The sequence below is a fragment of the Papio anubis genome, chromosome 15 (genome assembly GCF_008728515.1).
Source record: "Papio anubis isolate 15944 chromosome 15, Panubis1.0, whole genome shotgun sequence".
NCBI classification, from domain to species: Eukaryota; Metazoa; Chordata; class Mammalia; order Primates; family Cercopithecidae; genus Papio; species Papio anubis.
This window is the reverse complement of record NC_044990.1, coordinates 52,969,872-52,990,302: the sequence shown is the minus strand read 5'-3', so window position 1 is coordinate 52,990,302 and position 20,431 is coordinate 52,969,872. Positions and strand designations below refer to the sequence as shown.

At 37.9% G+C, this 20,431-nt stretch overlaps 2 long non-coding RNA genes across 3 annotated transcripts in view; one reads left to right on the top strand and one right to left on the bottom strand.

Annotated features, from left to right (window-relative positions):
* Positions 1-16,742, top strand: part of LOC103879322 — a 44,395-nt gene extending 27,653 nt beyond the window's left edge. The window contains exons 2-4 of the long non-coding RNA XR_002518424.2: positions 5,831-7,099; positions 8,729-8,803; positions 15,318-16,742. This is a non-coding gene — a long non-coding RNA (uncharacterized LOC103879322). The remainder of the gene's footprint in view (positions 1-5,830; positions 7,100-8,728; positions 8,804-15,317) is intronic.
* On the bottom strand, positions 14,850-19,089 carry LOC101003711. 2 transcript variants are annotated; one of them, XR_162918.5, is made up of 3 exons: positions 19,024-19,089; positions 17,172-17,275; positions 14,850-16,707 (listed from the first exon to the last, which is right to left on the bottom strand). It is a non-coding gene; the product is annotated as an uncharacterized LOC101003711 (long non-coding RNA). The 2 variants fall into 2 exon arrangements; XR_002518423.2 differs by having other exon boundaries at positions 17,172-17,319; positions 19,024-19,084.
* Positions 19,090-20,431: the final 1,342 nt, after the last annotated feature.

Genomic DNA, 20,431 nt, shown 5'->3' with positions numbered 1-20,431 from the left:
GGTGTGGTTGAGACGAGGACTGCTTGTTTTTGACAAGGAGAATTGTTCCTCCCGCCCCAGCTTCTCCAGTAGCTGGAACTACAGGCACGCAGGAGCCTAATTTTGAAAATTTTTTAATTTTTGTAGAGACAGGGTCTTACTAGGTTACCTAGGCAGGTCTCAAACTCCTGGCCTCAAGTGATCCTTATACCTTGGCCTCCCAAAGCACAGGATTATAGGCATAAGCCACTGCACCTGGCTGCCTTTTTTATAGAGTTGTAATAGGCTGGTAGACGCTGTTATGTAAAGGTAATTCAGACATGGCTCCTGCCCTCAAAAAGCAAATGATCAAGACATTAAGCTTCAATTTTAGATTAAGTAATGACTAGTCTTTGTCCTTTGTCACTTTACTACCAGGGCATCATTGCTTACACTCCGCCCAACATGTGACTCTTTTGTGCAGAGCTCCATTTTGAGCCCACCTCAACATTTACCTAGAAGATGCAATATGGCTATTTTCCTAAATACTAAAATAATTTTGGTATGTATCTAATCTGTTCTCTAACTGGCCAAAGGGTGAGGGGGACAAGAATCTAGCTCTTTCTGTTCCCTTCTTCTAAACTTCCTTTCACTAATGAAATGGTTTTTAGGCATATTTTTAATGCTTAAAATAAGGAGGAAACAATGATTTGAAAAACTTTTGAAAGTTTTTCAAAAGTTCCCTTTATATTTCTGAGTTAAAAAACAAAAACAAAAGAAAACAAACAAAAAAAGATTTCTAAGTTCTGAATACGTAAAATGCTGACATGCTGAAACCAGGACAGAGCAACCCACAGTTTCTGGATGGGAGATTTAATCCCTGAGTCACCACATGCCCTGCTCAGCATGTGCTGGGGGAAGCACACAGTTACTACCCTTGCTCTTCTTTCTTCCCTTGGCTTAGTCCACCAGTGTCTGATATGGTTGTAGTAAGAACTTAGAGTCCCACCTAACCACACCTCATGCAGTAGAATCATCCATGGAAATAATTGTATGTCTAGTAGTTACAATACTAGGCTGACCCATGCTCTTAAACCTGGAACACACACACACAGAGTATGGATTAAGAAAAGAGGAGAGGATACATTAAGGAAAGGGAGGAGTAAGAAATAAGGTCTCAGCAAGTAGATCTATTAAAAGTGGAAATTAACAATTAGCCGTTAAAGCTATTATTGCGGGTTAAAACAGCACATGTGGCCTAACTCAGAAATCTGTTATTTTATTTTATGGTGTTTCTCTGGAACGTGCATATATCTGAATGATTAGAATACAATGGCATTAACACTACCATATTCTCATACTAGCTGGAATGTTGACAAAGATGCCCTGACAGGCCCTGATACAAGTATTTGCCCTGACATTGGTATTTAGTGACTTTCTGTCTCCTGGAAAGGGCCAATGGCCCTGCGGTTTTGTCCCAAGTTCTCTCTCTTGACTTTATAGGGTTAGGCTGCATATATTTGTGTCCTGCATTCTCTCCTATTTATTAATAGCAGAATGACTTTGGGCAAGTTGCAGTTCCCTCATCTGCAAAATGTAGATAATAGTAGTGCTTACTTGATAAGTTGCTTTGAGCATGAAATGACTCAATACAAGTGACGTGCCAGAATGGTTCCTACCAAATAGTAACTTTTATGTAGTCATCATCCTCATCATGCTCATGTTGCCCTCCTCACTGGCAACACCTTCCCACCCTCCTACCTCCATGGTCTACACCTTGTCATGGCCACCTCCTCCTTTCCTTTCCTCTAATCCTCACAGTACCTGTCCTCAGCAACCAAAGAAATTTGAGATTTTTTTTAATACTCATGTATTCTTCTCTTCACTATTTACATTCTTTCTCTGGATAATTTTAGTCTCTCATGCCTTTAAATATCAAACTTATGTGAAAATTTCCTCATTTATGTTTCTAAATATGTCTTTTACTCCACTATCAGATTCCATATATCCAACTGCTATTAACTATTTCCAAGACGTAACGCAAAAGTCTCAGTCAAAATCTGCATTAGTTGAACTAACAGTTGATGTTCTCTACACCCTCTCAGCTTCCCAAAGCAGCTCTTCCTGCTCAGAGCCCTAGTAATGACGCTATCATCCCGATCTTCCACAGTCCATGTGACTCCCCCAAGAAAGCATTGAAGTCTCCTTCCTACCTCACATAGTTAAGATACTTCCATTTATCCACATTTGAGACCTATGAATTTTCTCAGAATGAATGATTTCAAATGAAAATTTGGCAAATTATATAATTGACATATTTAGTTGTTGTTGAAAATCAATTATCTGTTGTAATTTATTCCAATAAGGAAAAAATAAGTCATAACTTGAACATTTGTGGGTATTTGCCCTACTTAGACTTACAATCGTAGTGTTATAAGGATTTGGGCCTCTGCCATCTATTTTGTAGCTTTAAATATCAGTCACTGAACTCAGTGTTGGGGTTACAAAGAAATCCAGACAGACACTTTGTTTAACCACATGATGGCTTCTTGAACAAAGAAGATGTACAAGCAAATTTAATGCACTATTGCATGGCAAACTCTAGAACAACCAATTATTTAGAAGCATAAAAAGGGCAAACTCAGGGAATGTTAGCCCAACATCCCAACAGTATACAAATATTTCCAATTTGGGAAAATTAAAAAGATTTGAGCTGATAATTCAGAGGAACCATAACTTTCTTATCTTTTCTCTCAGTCTTAAGTTTGTTCACTAGGGAAATTTCTTGTGGTTCATTCTGGCATCTAGTGCATATCCTCCTGAAGTTAAAATTCTTCTTTTTTGCTAAATAGGAGTGGTTATACAGTAGTTAAAAATGTCTCCCTCTAAGCTTGATTTTTTTTAGTACACAATTTTCTTCTGTTGTTATCCCCTGTCTAATTAACTAATCAGGATTGGCCTCCTTCACCACATACTTTTAAGAATGGCTCTGGGTCAGCTATAGTTTAAATCACCCCATGACAAAAACAGCCTTCGTGTTTTTCAGATTGAAATCACTCATACGTTTGAATATTTAATTTTTTCTTCATCCAAATGATACATTTTTATAAACATATCTAAGGAACTATGTTTGTCCTGCAAGCCAACTCTACTATATAGAACCCAAGGTAATTTAGTGGGTGGGTAGTTCTTAATAAGAACCAGGTGGTTCATTTTGCATGAACATTATTCCAGCTTTCTTACTGTTTTCATAATGTTCTTTCCATGGATATGTTTCCTTTGCATAATGGAAAACAGAGTTAGACATATCATCCCATCCCACCTTGTAGACATATCATAATGCCTACCCCTTATGTTTTGATCCTTTAGTGTGGAGTTAAACCATACTGTAAATTCCTTTACTGTACAGCACAGGTCTGGCTCCTGTGTGCATAGGGCCACTGTCACCAGAAGTCTCTGTCCTGTTACTTTAAAAATTCCACTCCAAGATCTCCCCTGGCACTGAAGCTTGATGTTACCATTTTATTCCATTTTGTAAGCAGCGATTTTCATTCAAACTTCAAAACAATCTTCTAATCCCCCCAAAATTTGTCAGTTCTTACTATGTCAAGGCACTAACCCATATGCTATAATTGCCATCACAAAAGCACTGAGTGCTGAACTTCCATAAAATAACAGGTGTGTTTCAGCATTACTCCTGCCCCACCTTCACCATCATAGCACTATAATCACAGGGGAATTCTTCTACCTTTAGCAAGAAAGGAGAAATGGTCTCTTCTTTTCTACACTTTTGAATTAAATCAAATTTATGAATTCACTAATGCCCAGCAGATAGAGAAGATGGTACTACAGTTTGCATGGGATCTCAGGTATGCAGCAACAGTGGCATTTACTACCAACTGTGCCAGCTGCCCCAGAAGGAGCAGTGTGACTTGGGCAGTTACCCTATGCCAAGAACTATACCAACAGCACCTCTCTTATGTTTAACTAGTGAGAGGGAGGTTTCAGAAAGCGCTTACCCCTTCAATCACAGGAAGAGGCCTATCTGTGCCATTGGAAGTAGAATTATACTTAAAGACAATTTCAAAGCTCACCTTTTTCCTAATCAATTGCATAATGCTCACCCTAAAATCGCAAGTTTGTTCCAATATGTTGCTGCTTCTAAACATTTATAGACATCAGGAACTGAGTTTCAATATAATTCCCCGTAAGACCTTTTGTAATGGAGTGTTAATATTTTTCAAAAGAATAATTCTGGGACATTTCCCAGATCAGCATCTGGCTTTTTCATAGTTCCCTGAGGAGAAGACATAGAAGGGGAAACAGTGGAATAATTACATTTATTAACAGTTTATTTTAGGCATGGTTTTTTTTGCACATCTGCACATAACCCACACTTTCTCAGGTACCAACTGGTTCTGCTTTCTTTTATTTGTCTCTCAGTACCTGACACGAATGACAATACCTAGCAGTGCACCATTCACACATACCCATACATACACATCAGTGAGGATTCAGTAAGATTCAGTTCTATAATGCATATCTGTAGTTTGTTGGGTGGAACTCATTTTTCCAATACATAAACTCTCCTTTTATAATGGAATTATCTTTGGGAACTGTCACTAGTCACACTAATTACAAATGGAGGAACGATTAAATAGGCAGAACATGGGGATGAGTTAAACAGCCCAGACATAGAAATAGAAATACCATGGGGAACAGTAGTTCTCTAGCTCCACCGAGGTACCAAAAGGAAACAAGTGCAACCTTGCAATTGACTGTAAAATGTGGGAAATATGCTGTTTTTCTAGAAAGAGGATCTATAAAATATTTATAAAATACATTGTGTTCTCAGAAAAGTTTCCTGTCCTTTTATATTATCCTTTAAATAGGTCATTATTGAATTTCAAAAGACATAATGGGAATATAGATGATATTTGGTTATCTAAATCTGGGTAACAGTAAGTTGCATTCTGTGTTTCAACATATAATTTATTAAGTTGCTAGATAACCTTAATGTGAATAAAATTAAGTCTTCCCCAGGGCCAAATGTACCCTCAAAATGGAGACATATGTGGACATAGACAAATATAATTCAAGACACAATAATGTAAATGACCTAAGTGGAGCATAGATGAACTCTTCTGGAATTCTCTGAAGACAATACTAGGTTGAAATCAGAACAGGAAAAAATTCATGAAGAGGATGGCATATAAGCAGAATTTTGAATCATTGATTGAGATTTCAGTTGGTGGAAATGATGGGAAAATGCAATCCGATTAGGCAAGTTTTAATCTCATAGAAGTAAAATGAAAAAAGTAAATGAGTTTGCCTCACCAGAATGTGGGATAATCTTAGAATAAAACACAGGCAAGGCAGTTTGGGATAAACCTGTGTTTAAAAAAAATAAAATAAAGATGACACTTTCATATCTGAGCAACTAGCTATATAAAATATAAAGAAGTTATAGAAGGGTGAGTGAAAAGCAAAAAAAAAAGATGTATTTAAGTCATAAAATATGTCTGCCAAAATGCAAGGATAATAAGTCCTACTATTGGGAAATATCATTGTTTTATTACATGTATTAATAGATTTGCAGATATAAGTGTCGAGGTGTGAACTGAGAAAGAACTATTCTGTATAAAGGAGGAGATAAAAATGCATTTCCATTTTTGAAAAATTCAAGAAAAAAATTCAGAGAAGTCTGAGATTAAATATGTTTGGAAAGAGGGTCAAAGGAGGGAAAAAAATCAAGAAAAGTCAAAAAGAGACAAGGATTTAAGAAAGAGAGCTACATCTAACAAGATATTTTTAAGTTATTTTCTCAAGGCCTTGTGATATTGGTAACTTTTACTGTCTCTCCTATATATAGGACATTCTATGGTGGATGCACAGCAGTGCTGAGTTCTGTATCCACAGGGGCAGACGTCTTAAGAGAAGTTCTGAAAGCTGGAGTCTGTGACGATTTCACTTTACCCTGCAGAGGAGGACCTTAACCTGCAGGGAAAGAAGTCTGGAGTTCATTGAGCAGATAATGAGATGCTGTTGAAGTTTGGTTTGGTTTTGCTTGTTTATTTTAATCAAATATGTGCTTTAGAAATATACCTCTGGCAGAAATCTAGAAAATATCTTGGAAGGGGAGATTGGGATGGAGAGAGACAGATTATGAGAACATTGAAATAATCTGATCCAGAAGAATTGATAACAAACAAAATCAAAAGAAATTCGCATACCACTGATGTGAGTAATTTGAAAAATGGGACATCAAAAATGGCTCCTGACAATGAAAATGCAAGCTACCTTCAGTAGTCTTATTGTTAGTAGGGATATTATATTAATACCTATTTTAAAACTATTTTATGAATAAGTTCATTAATTAAATTAGAAACTACTATTTTTCATTACAAGAGATAATATTATTATTCAATGAACAATATTATTGTTCATTCAATCATTGTTCATTCAATGAACAAAATTAAGTAAAACAATGCTATCTTAAATTTGATTATAAATATCACTAGAAGCTCATTTTTTTCCTTGTATACGCATGTATATTTAGCTCTATTTTCTTAAAAATGCCTAGGAATATTGACAAGCAATAACAATGAGCACTCCAGATCCTTGATCATTGTCTCTCAATACCACTTGCACATCAATAGGAAACAAGATCCAACGTGAAGATGGTTTCCACTGGTCCAAGATGAAATCCTCTAGCAGCAAGCAGCCACACTCAGAACGTGGAGGATTCAGCAAGATGGATGATACATTTTCTCCAACGAATCAATGGCATACACAAAATAAGATCAGGATGCTATTTGTAGGATTAAAAAAAAAATTAGGAAATATAATGACTAAATACAATATATGGTCCTCATTTAGATCTAACTAGAACAACCTGACTGTTAAGATTTATCTTTGATACAATCAGGAAAACATTGGATGGTATTAAAATTGGCCCATATTTCTCTTAGGTGTACTGTATCATAATAGGAAGAAGAAGAAGGAGAAAGAAAAATATCCTTCTAAGTTTAACATGTATTCTCAAGTTTTGTTTTTTGTTTGTTTCTGATGAAATGATAGGATGTCTAGAGTTTGCCTTAAAGTACTCCAGGGAATAAAGTGAAGCAAAATGTGTGTGGAGGTGAGTTGGGGGCAGGATAGAGGAGTGGGAGGGAATCAGCTTAGGAAAATGTTAAAAATTATTTGAAGCTGAGTGATATGTACATGCAATTTATTAAACTGTTTTCTGTAACTTCATGTATGTCTAGAAATTTGCACAAAAACATGTTCAAAGAAAAGATAACCCTGAGTTTTAAGCTACCAGGTAGACTATTTTAATAACCATATAGCTGATCTCTCCACCTCATGTATCTCCCTATTCAATTCGTCGCCTAAACTGTTACCGTTTTCTTTGTTTTTTTATCATGTGACTTCTCAGCTTCCATAGATTTCACAGGGCTCACATTGCTTGTCAGATTAAGCAGAAACACATATAGGACTTGCCTTTGAAGTCCTTCTTGCTTTTTTTAAATTTTCTTTTTTTTTTTGAAGTATGATTCACAAAACATAAAAGTATTATTTTAAAATGAACAACTCCATGGCATTTAGTATATTCACAGTGGTATACAAACAGCACCTCTACTCTAGTTCCAAAACATTTACATAATTCTAAAAGAAAACCCATTAAATAGTTACTTTAAAGTCCTTTTTAATCTGGCCCAAAGTAGAGAGCTGGATATGCCCTGGAATATGGCCCGTACCTTTCTCATTTCATTTGTGCTCACATTGGTTCTTCAGAAATGCCTTCCTTCATTACTGTCCTTAATTAGAAAACCCATTTAAGACCCAAACCAACTCCACATCATTCATGAAGTCTCTGAAATGACATTGGTTTGATCTACTTCTCTCAATTCTAATGCTGACAAATCTAACAATGATGACAGACTATGTTTTTATGGAATTACAATGAACATACAATTTTATTTCATAATTATTTTTAATGATCATAGAGTCAAAGAACCTTAGAAGACAGACTATTCAAATCCCAACCAGTTCTTTAGGCCATTGCATCTAAGGGGAGAAAAACTGATTTTGGAATCAGAGAAAAACAGAGCTCACACATCTGCACTAGGTAAATGCTCTGGAAAGAGGCTAACTCCACATTAAATCAGTGTGGGAGAGAATGTTACCATGATTGCCAATACTGTCAAAGTTTCTAGTAATAGAAAGTGTTCCAAAACAATTTTTAAAACAAATTGAAACAAAACGTGCAGTCAGGCTGAAAATAATAATGAGAAGAATCTATGAGTGTAAATGTTCAGCATTTGAAAGCTCTCCACAAGGTCGTTACTGGCAAATGCATTTATGTTGGTTGGACCTGGCATGTGAACTAGGCAGGAGAGCCAGAGATTTCCATCCCCACCTGGTTTTACTCCATGACTTCATCAGTTTCATGGTCCCCATTCCTGCCAGGAGCAAAGCCTGGCACAGGTGAGAATGAATCACAGAAATCAGGAATACTGGAGATGTAAAAAGCCTATGTGCTTTAGAGGTAACCAAGCCCTATTTCATCATTGTATAGATGAAGAAATGAGGCTCTAAGAAAAGTAGACTGACTTCTGAAATTTACTTAACTGGTAGAGCAAAGTAAGTCTTAGAATCCAAATATTCTGGTGCCGATTCCAAGGCTTTTTCTGCTGCAGAACCTAAATTATTTATTTATATTCATTAAATTTTAATTAACTTACTTATTTCATTTTTGTGTGTAAAGGGTTTTCTTTAAAAGTTCAGTTGGTGAAGGTCAAGGAAATCAGACTCCTTGAAGGTCAAGGAAATCAGACTCAAGGTAAGCATCAAATGTATGTCTATGTTTTTTAAGAAAGTCAAAGATTTACTTATAGGAATTTGCTGTAGTTCCTAAAGTCCTGTTATTTCCATATACTATATTGCTAAGGGAGTAAAGAGGAAAGCAATAAGGAATAAGATAAAAGCCCCACATATGAAAAGAGGGGACAGGGGTAATGTTGTAAGAAAACCCACAGCCAAAGTCTAGGCTACAACAGACACACATCCTGTCCTCAGGATAGGTTTCAGATCTGACTCCAGTTTCTGACTTTCCTATAGATATGCACTCAAATACAGGCCCGGTCGGGCTGAAGGCCACAGAGAGTGTCTATGGTCTGTGCACCACCATGACCCTTCAGTTATGTGTTGTGTGAATTTAGTAGGGCTGCTCTTACAAAGTTCCATAAACCGGGTGGCTGAAACAACAGAAACGCACTGTCTCATAGTTCTGAGGCTAGAAGTCCAAGATCAAGATGTCATCAAGGTTGGTTCCTTCTGAGGGCCATGAGCAACCTCTGCACTATGCCTGTCTCCTAGCTTTTGGTGGTTTTCTGGCAACCTTTAGCATTTCTTGGCTTGTAGACTCATCACCCTTGCATTAGTCAGCTCAAGCTGCCAGAACAAAATACTACAGACTGGGTGACTTAAACCCCAGAAACAAATTTCTCACAGATCTGGAGACTGAAAAGTCTCAAGATCAAGTTGTGGGTTGATTCCAGTTCTGGTGCGGGCTGTATTCTTCCTTGTGGATGACTGCCATCTCATTGTGTCCTCACATGGTAGTGGAATGGTTGTAGGGCAAGGAATGAGAGAGAGAGAGGGAGAAAGCGAGAGAGCCCTTTATATAGTGTCTCTTGTTTTCAGGACACAGATCCTTAAAAGAACTAAGGAGGTGTGAATACTGAGACATCACCTACACTGTCAGATGTCCTGGTCCCAGTAGCTCCTGGTCCCAGGAGAGGGTCCCAGGAGATGCTATGGGTCAAAATTCAAATGTTAAAATTCTACCTTGCAGTTCTTCAGAATGTGATCTTACTTGGAAATGCGGTTGTTTGCAGATGTAATTAGTTAGGGATTAGGGCCCTACCCTTATGAACTCATATAACCTTCAATACTTCAGTGTAGGACCTATCTCCAAATACAGTCCCCTCAAAGGTTAAGACTTCAGCATGAAAATTGTAGGGGTATACAATGCAACACATCACAACTCTGATCTCTGCCTTTGTGTTTACATGGCATTCTTCCAGTGCGAGTGTCTATGTCTGTGTCCAAATAGTCTCCTTTTTATAAGGACTCCAGTCTTATTGAATTATTGGTCCGCTTTAATCTTAACTAATTACATCTGCAAACAACCCAATTTCCAAATAAGGTCACATTCTGAAGTACTGCAAGGTAGAATTTTAACATTTGAATTTTGACCCATAGCATGTATATATACCCTCTCCTGCTACCAGGACATCCATCAATTTAGGTGGGGTTTCAGTATTCACTCCTCCATAACAGACCCTGAAACAAGACTTTGTGTGCATGAAGTTATTTGGAAAACACAAGAACTTGAGCAAGGAGTGGGGAAGAGGGTGTGATTAAGTCAGCCTCCACAATGGTCACTTGGAGAATCCCATTAGCCCCGTGGGGAAAATACAGGGAACATTATCCCTCCAGGGAGGAAAAGGAACAGGGATATTTAAACACCGGTTTCTCTGTCTGTTGGTGGCCAGTGGCTGTTGTGTCCTCCCTCTCTCTTTTTCTTTCTTCATTATTTGCTTTAGCCTTTTCCAACTCTCCCTGGGGAGAATTCATATTCATGAGCAAAGACACAAATCACCTTCATGCAGCACTTCTACTCCTGCTCCCTTTGAGTACTAATCTGGATTCCTACCAGTCTTCATTTGCCATATTCAGGACAATACTTAGAAACATTCATGTTAAACCAGATTCTCTCCTAAGTCTCACATCTGGCATCATAAAATCACCCGTAGGTGAGCGCTGTTCTGGATACTAAGCTATGTGTTCCCAACTTAGGATCTTACTCCGGGAACTTGCACAGAATCTCTCTACATTCTTTATCTGCCACTAAAACAGAAAAACAAGCATGACAGATATGAAAAGTACAGATAATTTGCTTATTTATAGCATTTAGCAATCTTAATTTATGTTTATGTCTTATCAGTGAACCCCTGCTAATAGAGATTCCATTTTTGCTTAAATTATTTTGGTCTTAGACTGTGGCTTTCCAGGCCATCTCTAAATGTCCTTTTGTTCCCAGAACATTTGGTCCATGAACATGACTGTAATAAAAGCAAAACAAAATAATCAATCCCAAACCCTCTATCAAGCTTTAAATAGACACAACAAAAAGCACAAAGACAAGAGTGAGAATTACCAGCTCCTCAAAAAATGTCATTCCCCAATTATTTCAACTTGTCATGGCAATAATAACAGGTAAGATTTACAAATGCCTGAAGCAGGAAGTGACAGGAGCGAGTGGAGAACTACGTCAACTGCTGCAAGTTTGAGGAAAATGAAAACAGAGAATTAGTCATTGGGTTTAGCAAAATGCAAGACATTAGAGATCATTATAGGAGGTCTTTCAGTGAAGTGGTAGAAAGAAAAACTTGATCAAAGTAAATTGGGCAGAAAAGGGGAAGTGAGAAAGTAGAAATAATAAATATGAACAGTTCTTTTAAGGAGTAGAACTGTCAGGGGAGCAGAGAAAGTAAACAGTATTTGGAGAGGGGTATGAAGTCAAGGTCGAAAGCATGTACATGTACAAACACACACACACACACACACACACACTTTTAAGACAGACAATATCAAAGCATGTTTTTAAGTCAATAGAAATGATTCTAGTAGACAACTGATGATAGTACAGGACAGAGGAGGGGGTAACTGGGCATACATTATTAGGTTGGTGCAAAAGTAATTGTAGTTTTGCCTTTCCTTTCAGTGGCAAAAACCAATTACTTTTGCACCCAATAATAGTTGAATAAAAAAGATTAGTGGACAGGGGTCCTTTGACAGAAAAGGAACCCCAAGGCAAGAAAAGGCAGATGGTGTATACAAATGAAGGTGGGTATATGGGAGTGATGGGAACAAGAGATTGTTTTCATCGGATTGCATCTATTTTATTAATAAATACAACTCATCCAGGGAGTGGGGGCAAAGGTGGGGAGTGAGAGAAAGAGAAGCGATTGGAGTTTTGAGATGAAAAGTTGTATTTGTTTCCTACCACCATAGCAAATTACCACAAATTGAGAGGCTAAAAGCAACTGAAATTTATTCTGTGACAATTCTAGAAGTCAGAAGTCCAAAATCAAGGTGTTGGAAGGGCCACGCCTCCTCTGAAGACTCTGTGAAAGAATCGTCTCTTGTCTATCCCAGTCTTTGATAGCTCCTGGCATCCCTTGGTTTGTGGCAACGTAACTCTAATTTGTTTTCGTTTTCACACGGCAGTCTTCTTTCCTGGGCCTCCGTGTTTCCAATTTTCCTTTCCTATGTCTTATAAGGTCACCTGTCATTGGATATAGTGCATACCCTAAATCCAGGATCATTTCATTCTGAGATCCTTAATTATAACTGCAAAAAGACCTTGTTTTCCAAAAAGGTCAAATTCACAGGTACTGGGAGTTAGGACTTGGACGTGTTTTGGAGGACACCATTCAACCCGCTACAGAAGTGTTATATCATCATCATCCAGAAGAATCAGGAAAGTTATATAACTAGGAAAGTGTAGAGAGACTATCTCTCAATGTCAAGGGTCCATATGAACTTTTGATAATAATTTGAAATAAGACCATTCTACATACTTCTGTGATTTTCCTTGGCAATATTCTGCTGCTTGAATGCCAACATGAACTAAGTGGGTAATTAATTTAACCAAAGTTGAAATTTTGTGAGGCATGCATAATAAATAGAATGACCAAGATATTATGAACCCTGAATAGAAGTGGCTATGTAGTGTCGAACTATAGTGTAGTACATAAAAGGTGAGGACAAGAGAAGAGAGATGAATTGTCAAAGTCTCAATGGATTAGAGGTCATTATAAGGTTAAAAAGTAATTGAAATGGGGATGGGGGTGTTTGAATGAGAATGAGTAGAAAGTAATGGCTAGGGGATAGGATACTTAAAATTGAGATTTTGGAGATTAGGGTTTCTCAATTCTAGCTGCCCGTTAGAATAACCAGAGATTCTGAATTAATTGTCTGGGGTAGGGCCCTGGAATTGGTATTATCCCAAGAATTACTCACGTACAATATATATGTCCATGGTCCTATGAACATGTATGAAGGTATTGTGGAGGAAATAAAAATCAGTGGAGGTGAAATAAGAGATCAGAATATTACAAAGGTCTCCCCAGGAGTAGGAGGAAATGTGAAAATCTCAGGGGATAGGGGATGATTCTTGGGAGGAAGACATGATGTAGGGACCTCAGGACAGTGGATAACTCTCTAGGATAGTTTTTCGTGGCAAGCAGGAGTACCACAAAGCCTGAAAGAGATGCTCAGGTGTAAGAAAATCATCCTTCATATCATTATTTGCTATTTTAAAATGGCACATATATTTAATAAAATGATCATTTTCTAGGGAATAACTTGACAAAAGAGCAGCTGGCTTATACCTTAGAATTAGGCCAGGAATTACCAAACAATTCAAGAGACTCTGACCTACCACCGCGTCTCCCAAGTTGCTTCTCTCAACCTGAAATAATCAAAAGGATTAGAATCTTAAAGTTTATTTGACTGAAAACCTGGGAATTGCCATCCAGGAGACACAGACTTCAGATAAATGAGGTCAGTGCCCCAAAGACAAAAGTTAAGTTCTTGCTTATACAGGCAGAAAACAAAGAAGTTTAGTAAGATTATAACATTTTATATGCAAGGCTGGTTTATGAGTTACAACAATTTAGTTAGTTTGTTTTCTTTTCTGTAGGGTTGGCTTTCATGTTTTCCACTGTAAAAGTGTATTTAACATTTCATCTGAAGACAATGTGATAGCCACGAGGTCTTTGTGTGAGAAAGGTAAGAGGGAAGTTAATCTATAATGAAGATCAACGGTGAAGAGGGAAGGAGGCTTCCCTGGTGCCCTTTAGTCATTTACAGCATTTTACAAAACAACATAGGTAAGGAAGAAGGCTAATCTATAATCAGAGGAACACAGATTACAGGTGCTTAGGTTGCAGCTGCCTGCCATGTAACTCAGGCCTTGTAATCACATTCCTTTAAGGCTCAAAATAATTTATAATTCCAACGGCTTAGACTTTGAATTACTTATTTTCACACTTAAAACCTAAGACCACTGCCAACACCTCCCTCCGTCCTCCAGGAAGGGAGGACAGGGCTTATGCTGGATTGTTCATTATTATTGCCACTGCCTCACTCTGTGGCTGCCATTATCAAATGATCCCAAGAACCAACTCTTGGGCCTCTCCAACTATGTTGTCTTCTCTTCCTTAAACACTCCTTTATCTCTAAGAGATAGCCTGTGATGGCTTCAAAGATAGCCCCCAAATTCTTATTCCCTTTCTTCTTGAAGTGGACTGGATTTAGTGATTTACTTCAATTAATTATCTAAAGATGGAAATAATGGAATAATACTTTCAAGATAGAATTATACAAAGATTTCAAGTGGGGCTCACACCGCCAATCTTATTTTGCCTGTCAGCTCTGCTTGTTTTTAGGTAGTCTTTTGCAGAATGCAAGAGTTTTTTGGCATTTATATGATATTGGAGCAGACATACCTATATTCTTTAATCCAAATTAGCAAAGTGTCTATCTTCAGCAGGCTAAGTCACCAACTCTTCTCTGTCTCAGTGCTGCTTACTTTAATTATCTGTTTGTTATATATTAGTTTGTTTCCCCTAACAAGATCTCTTTACAGGTATGAATGTCTATCATAAGCTACTGAAGGTCAAACACCACACTGTACATTTTTCTTTTATGATTTGTTGTCCATATAGTCAAGATATCAGTTGAGAATGCATCTTCATGGGAGGACAAGGTATAGAAGCTATACCTTAAAATAGCTTTGCTTTGAATATTTTATATAGCATAAAATTGCATTCTATTAATTTTAAATACCTTTAGACAATAACCAGGCCAATTGCCTGTACAGAAGAAATACCCCCGAACCCAGTGTTTCTCTCCTTCTAAAGATGGCTAATTTTTCATATCCCATCACAAGCATGCCTGAGTGGATGAAACAGAAGCATATGCATATATAATCATCATGTATTTCAGTTCCCCATTCTTGGTTGAATGAAATGAGGATTTAGTTCAGTTTTGGGCAGGTGGTCTTGAGAGCCCCCATTTATTATGAAGGTTTTCATTTGTAAAGACAGAAGCCATTGCCTAGTTTTTCTTAAGTAAAACTGTCTGTTCAAAAGATATCACATTTTATCATTCACTAAACATCCATTGATCTGGAGCATTAATAAAATAATGTCTTATATTTACATGGTTCTTTGTATTTACAAACATCTTTTCATATCCTTTCTTCTTTGACCTCCCAACAGATGTGGAGCTAAATATACAGCAGGCTCTTCTATTTCTGCTTTTCAAATGAGGAAACAGAATCGCAGTGAGGTTAAATGACTTGTCCAGATCCCACATCAAGTAAGTTATGGCACCAGAAATTGAACAAGGACTTCTGAGGCCATGATGTGACTGATTGATGTCCTCATGCATTAAATCACCAGAAGGAAAGACTATCATTCACACATGAGCAAACTCAGGTCTGATAGTTTTTGTTACATATGCTTAAACCTTCTTGGGAACAGTCCCCATGCTCTATATTATGTGAAAAGCACAGAAAGCCTCTTCTCCAGTATAACAATCTGTCTTTCATCACACTCATTTGTGTTTCACATGACTGAGTTTGCTGTTTAGGGAATTCCAAATGTAGAAAAATCAGATAAAACCCAGTGTCCCTGGTTTCAGTCTGTGTGATTATGAACACAATACTGTACTTACAGTAGGATGCCAGAGTGAATAGACGCTGTTGCCTTTGAAAGGATGAGCATTCGTTCTGACCTAATAACTACCTGACGCTGGGTACAATTATCTTTCTTCGAGTGGCACATTATTACTTGACACATTAATTGTTGTGTCATTTCTTTCTGAAAGGCATGTTGGGTGTCTCATACAAGCCAGAGGCTTCCTGAATTAGCCATGTCCGAGTGGTGCAGCACTAATTTACTTTTCCAAACTAAAATCAACCCCATCTCATCACCCGTTTTCAATTACCACAGGCGGACCTGAGCTGCCCTGTGACCTCAATGCTTTCTTCCTGTGCCTTGGCATATCTGATGAACATCAGCGAGGTCCCCCTTACTCACTACAGCTATGAAAGGCCCCTCCTCTGAGGCAAACCACAGAGAGAGAGACATGGCTTTGCAGAATGGAACATTCTTTATGACATAATTCCTGCCCAAGAAGCATTGCACAAGAGTATTAGCATGGTCTCCTTTCTCTTGTGTCCATTCTACCTTGGTTTCCTTCCACTCTTTTCTAGGAAGGGGTCTCTGTATGGAGGACTGTTTCCAAAGCATAAAGACTCTATGGTCTTAGCAAGGCCCAAACATTCAAGTCTGGATGATCTTCTTCCATTGCTGCAGCTGCTCTCTGACATCCTGCACAGGCTGATGGGCTGGCGGCCCTGGGTGTGCCTCTGGGCCTGTCATCTGTCGTGTTGTTAGACCGCTGATGAACTGTCGCTGTTTGCCTTTAAAGTCTGCACTTCTCTGTTTTCCAACTTTGGCTGCCACTAGACAATGAAAATCAAGCAGCCACACAGCCCTTTATCCCCTTCCAGATCCAACTGGTTGAATCAGTCTTGGAGCAGAAAACAGAACCTTCCCATTGTCTTCCCAAATACGTGGGGTGTGCCTGTCCCATGGCAAATTACTGTTAAAAAAAAATCAGAATTAGAATGCATTTGATACTGCACACTTTGCTGCTAGTGAATGCCATGTCACCCTGAAGACTCATCTCCCCTTTTGGTTTTAATTGGGTCCTTTTCTGTCGCTTTCTTTTCAGCTTGCACCTGTCCCTGACATATACTGCTGCTGACTACCAAGTGAGTTGTTCAGTGAGCTAGAGGTATGATAAATTAAATATGATATGTATCACTGAATCTGTCTTTGGCTGCTTCATCGTACATTATAATTTGGGAAGGGACTATTAAAATAAAATACTAAGGAATAAGCAGAAACAGCCCACTGTTAACATGTCCAATGGCAAGAGAAAATTACAGGTTTCATTGTATATGCGGCACCATCTGCCTCTTTCCGAGGCTGAGCCTTCGGCTTTCCCAGGGGAAATAGCTGTGGATAAGTTATTCAATTAGAACAGCATTATTGGCCAGCTACCTTGGAGAATTGAGTTGATGATGTTGCGATTATCCTCCTGTACATTCCTTCATGTCTCCGGCAGGCTGCAGTGCACGGCAACTTCCTTAAGTGTTTACTGAGCCCTACAGTAGAGGTGAACAATTGGAATGAAGAATATCAAGGATTCCTGAAAGAAAATCAATTTTGAATGAACTTTTCTTGCTTAGCCACAGCTCCAATATTCTGAGTCATACTGTATTTTTGTGGACTTCCATTGACTTAAGTGACAGAAATGGCAATCGGGAGGACAGTGAATTTCATGATAGCATTTAACCTATGGCACTGCACAAAATAATTACTCATGTACAATTGTAAGGTAAAAAAAAAACACTCAGGTCTCCTCAACTGTGATATTAATCTTAGGGAATGGGGAAATCTCATAGGAGCATAATGCCATTTTAATGAAGACTTTAGCTGTTCTTCAAAAATATTTGTATCATAAAAAATAGTAATTATTTATGAGTCACTCTCTCAGGAGGTCAGATCCCTTCAAGGGTCATGCCATCAACCAAAAACTTCCTAAATGGGAGCTTTTGGGAGTGTTCATTGTTATCTCTAGGATCCTGTGGTTTGTAACTAGAAGACCCAACAATATTCCTCTTGCCTCACAAAAATATTTATAATATTTTTACATTTTTAAAACTCATTGATGCTTAAAGAAAGTTAGACATAAAGAAAAATATTAAAATCTAAAACAATTTATTTTCACATTTCTCACAAATATGTATATACACATCCAAGTATGCTCTGGTATGTCAAATATTTTCAGGGTGCATATCCACACCCCAGGGGCAGTTCAGGCGATCTTCTATGACTGTTAATTGGGCAGGAAAGCCAACGTGCTCCTCTTCACTGGTTCAGATTCTGATGGCTTTGGAAGGTATCTGTCTGTATTTCTGTTTTCATAAATTGGAAGAATTACGTTTATATTATTTGTCTTTGTGTGTGTGTGTGTGTGTGTGTGTGTGTGTGTGTGTGTGATGCCGATATTTTAAGATACTCATTTTTAAGGGCCTCTTATATATTAGGACATAAACCCTCTATTGCAAAAAATGTTTTCCCCAGCATGTCATTAACTTTCATTTAGTTGTTGATATTTCTGATATTCAAAAGTGTTATTTGCAAGTAATCAGATCTACTTTTTCACTTGTGTTGTTTTCACCACATTATGTGTAAAGTCTTCACTTGAGATAAGTTAAATATTTACTTACACTTTCTTGGCTTAAAAGTTGAAATGTATTTTCTTTTAGCTAATGCATTAGATATGTATGCATGTATGTTTGTGTGTATTTAGCACAGAATGGTCTAAGATAAATGTATCTATGAGATCCAGTTATATTATCAAAAACACTAACATCTCAGTGTCTAAACACACATTTTTTTCCTTGCTCATGTAAAGTCTATGTGTGTCCTGAAAGCTTTTGGACAGATGCCCTCCACAGCAACAACAACAAGAACAAATTAAGAATTTGGACTGCACGTTTACCTGTTAAAAGCCTTTAAGCTCCGTTTTTCAGAGTACTTCCATTTTATGGCACCCCCATCTCAACCCAAAGCTCTGGGTTCACTGTGGAAGAGGAGGAGAATGTGGGAAATGGGTCCATCAGCTCTCATGTACTTTGGGCCGGAAAATAATGCATTGCCTCCTGATAGACACAGTCAGGCTATGGGACCAGTCATCTAGCCCCAGCCTACTGACTAGAGGAGTGAAAAAGGAGAACTGGAAATATTGCTAAGGACTGGTAGTATCTGCCACAATTTACCCTTTTGTTTCTCCAAATATTCAGTGCAGTCTCCCTGTGGTATAGATATGTATGACAATTATACCTACCTCCCCTCTAAGGGAGAAAACCCCACGGTCTTCCTCAGTCATGGCACTGAGCTCAAAGTCCAGAATCCAGAATCTCTGAGTGATACAATTGTCCCTCCGTATCCATGGGGGTTTGGTTCCAGGACCCCCATAGATATCCAATCCACAGATGCTCAAATCGCTGATATAAAATGGTGCAGTATCTGCACATAACTTATACATATCCTTCCATATATTTTAAATCATTTTTATATTACTTACAACACCTAATACAATGTAAATACTATGTAAATAGTTAATGCTATATTGTTTTGTTTACATTAGTTTTTATTGTTATATTGTTTTTATTGAGTTTTTAAAAAATATTTTCTATCCACAGTTGGTTGAATCCTTGGATACAAAGGGCCTACTGCATACTGTACTCTCTATGTCAAGTCTACAGGTAGTTCCCATAGCTTTGGAAACCTAGCAACTAAAATGACAAGTTATCTGGCACTTACACATGTCATAATTGAAAAAGGAAACAGGAGTCCCTGTTCCTGAAAAATTCTGAATTCCTTCCAGGCAGACGTTTTTTGAGCACCCTACCTTCACGAGGCCCAGACTCTGCTCTCCTGGAGGATCCAGCTTGGTTCTTGGTCTCTGTGTCTTCTGTCTCCACCCTCAGGGAGATATTTTTCCTTTCCTTTCTCCCTTCTTGGGCTCATATAAAATGGATCCTAGAGAATATGAAGTTTTCTTAGCCTACTTCCTACTCAGGGCCTGAGAGGTGTTTTAGCACGCCACCCAGGGCCGCTCTGAATGCAGCCTAACACAAATTTGTAACCTTTCTTAAAATATCACGAGTTTTTTTTTTGGTTTTTGGTTTTGCTCATCAGCTATCACTAGTGTTAGTTAGTTTGACAATTCTTCTTCTTCCACTGTGGCCCAGGGAAGCCAAAAGATTGGACACCCTTGTTTTAGAGTCTCAAACACTTTTAGTGCAGGCTCACGGTTTCTTAAGCAATACAACTCTCTTAAAACTTTGTTGGTTTTTCTAACCTATTGAATTCCAATTAATTCCATGTGCCAATAATTACAGCTATGATTCTTTATCTAACACACTTCTCACTTCATCTGTATTTCTTTACACTCGTGTGCCTGTACCTCTCCCAGCTTGAAGACCCCGGTAGTTTTCTTGAGTCTATCTGGATTTGATGAGAGAATGGAACCCTTAAGCTCTTTTACCTGAGCTATTTTTCCAATTGAAAAGATTACTGGGCCTCAGGCCCTTAGTTTGATCTTTCCCTAAGGCATTTTTATCTCATTAATTCCTTTTTATGAGTAAAAGTACAGTCTAAATCTATTATTTATTTTTGTTGTTGTTGCTTGTTTGTTTGTTTTTGTAAACAGCTCAATTTTAACGTCTTTTAACATTTTCTCTTTTACT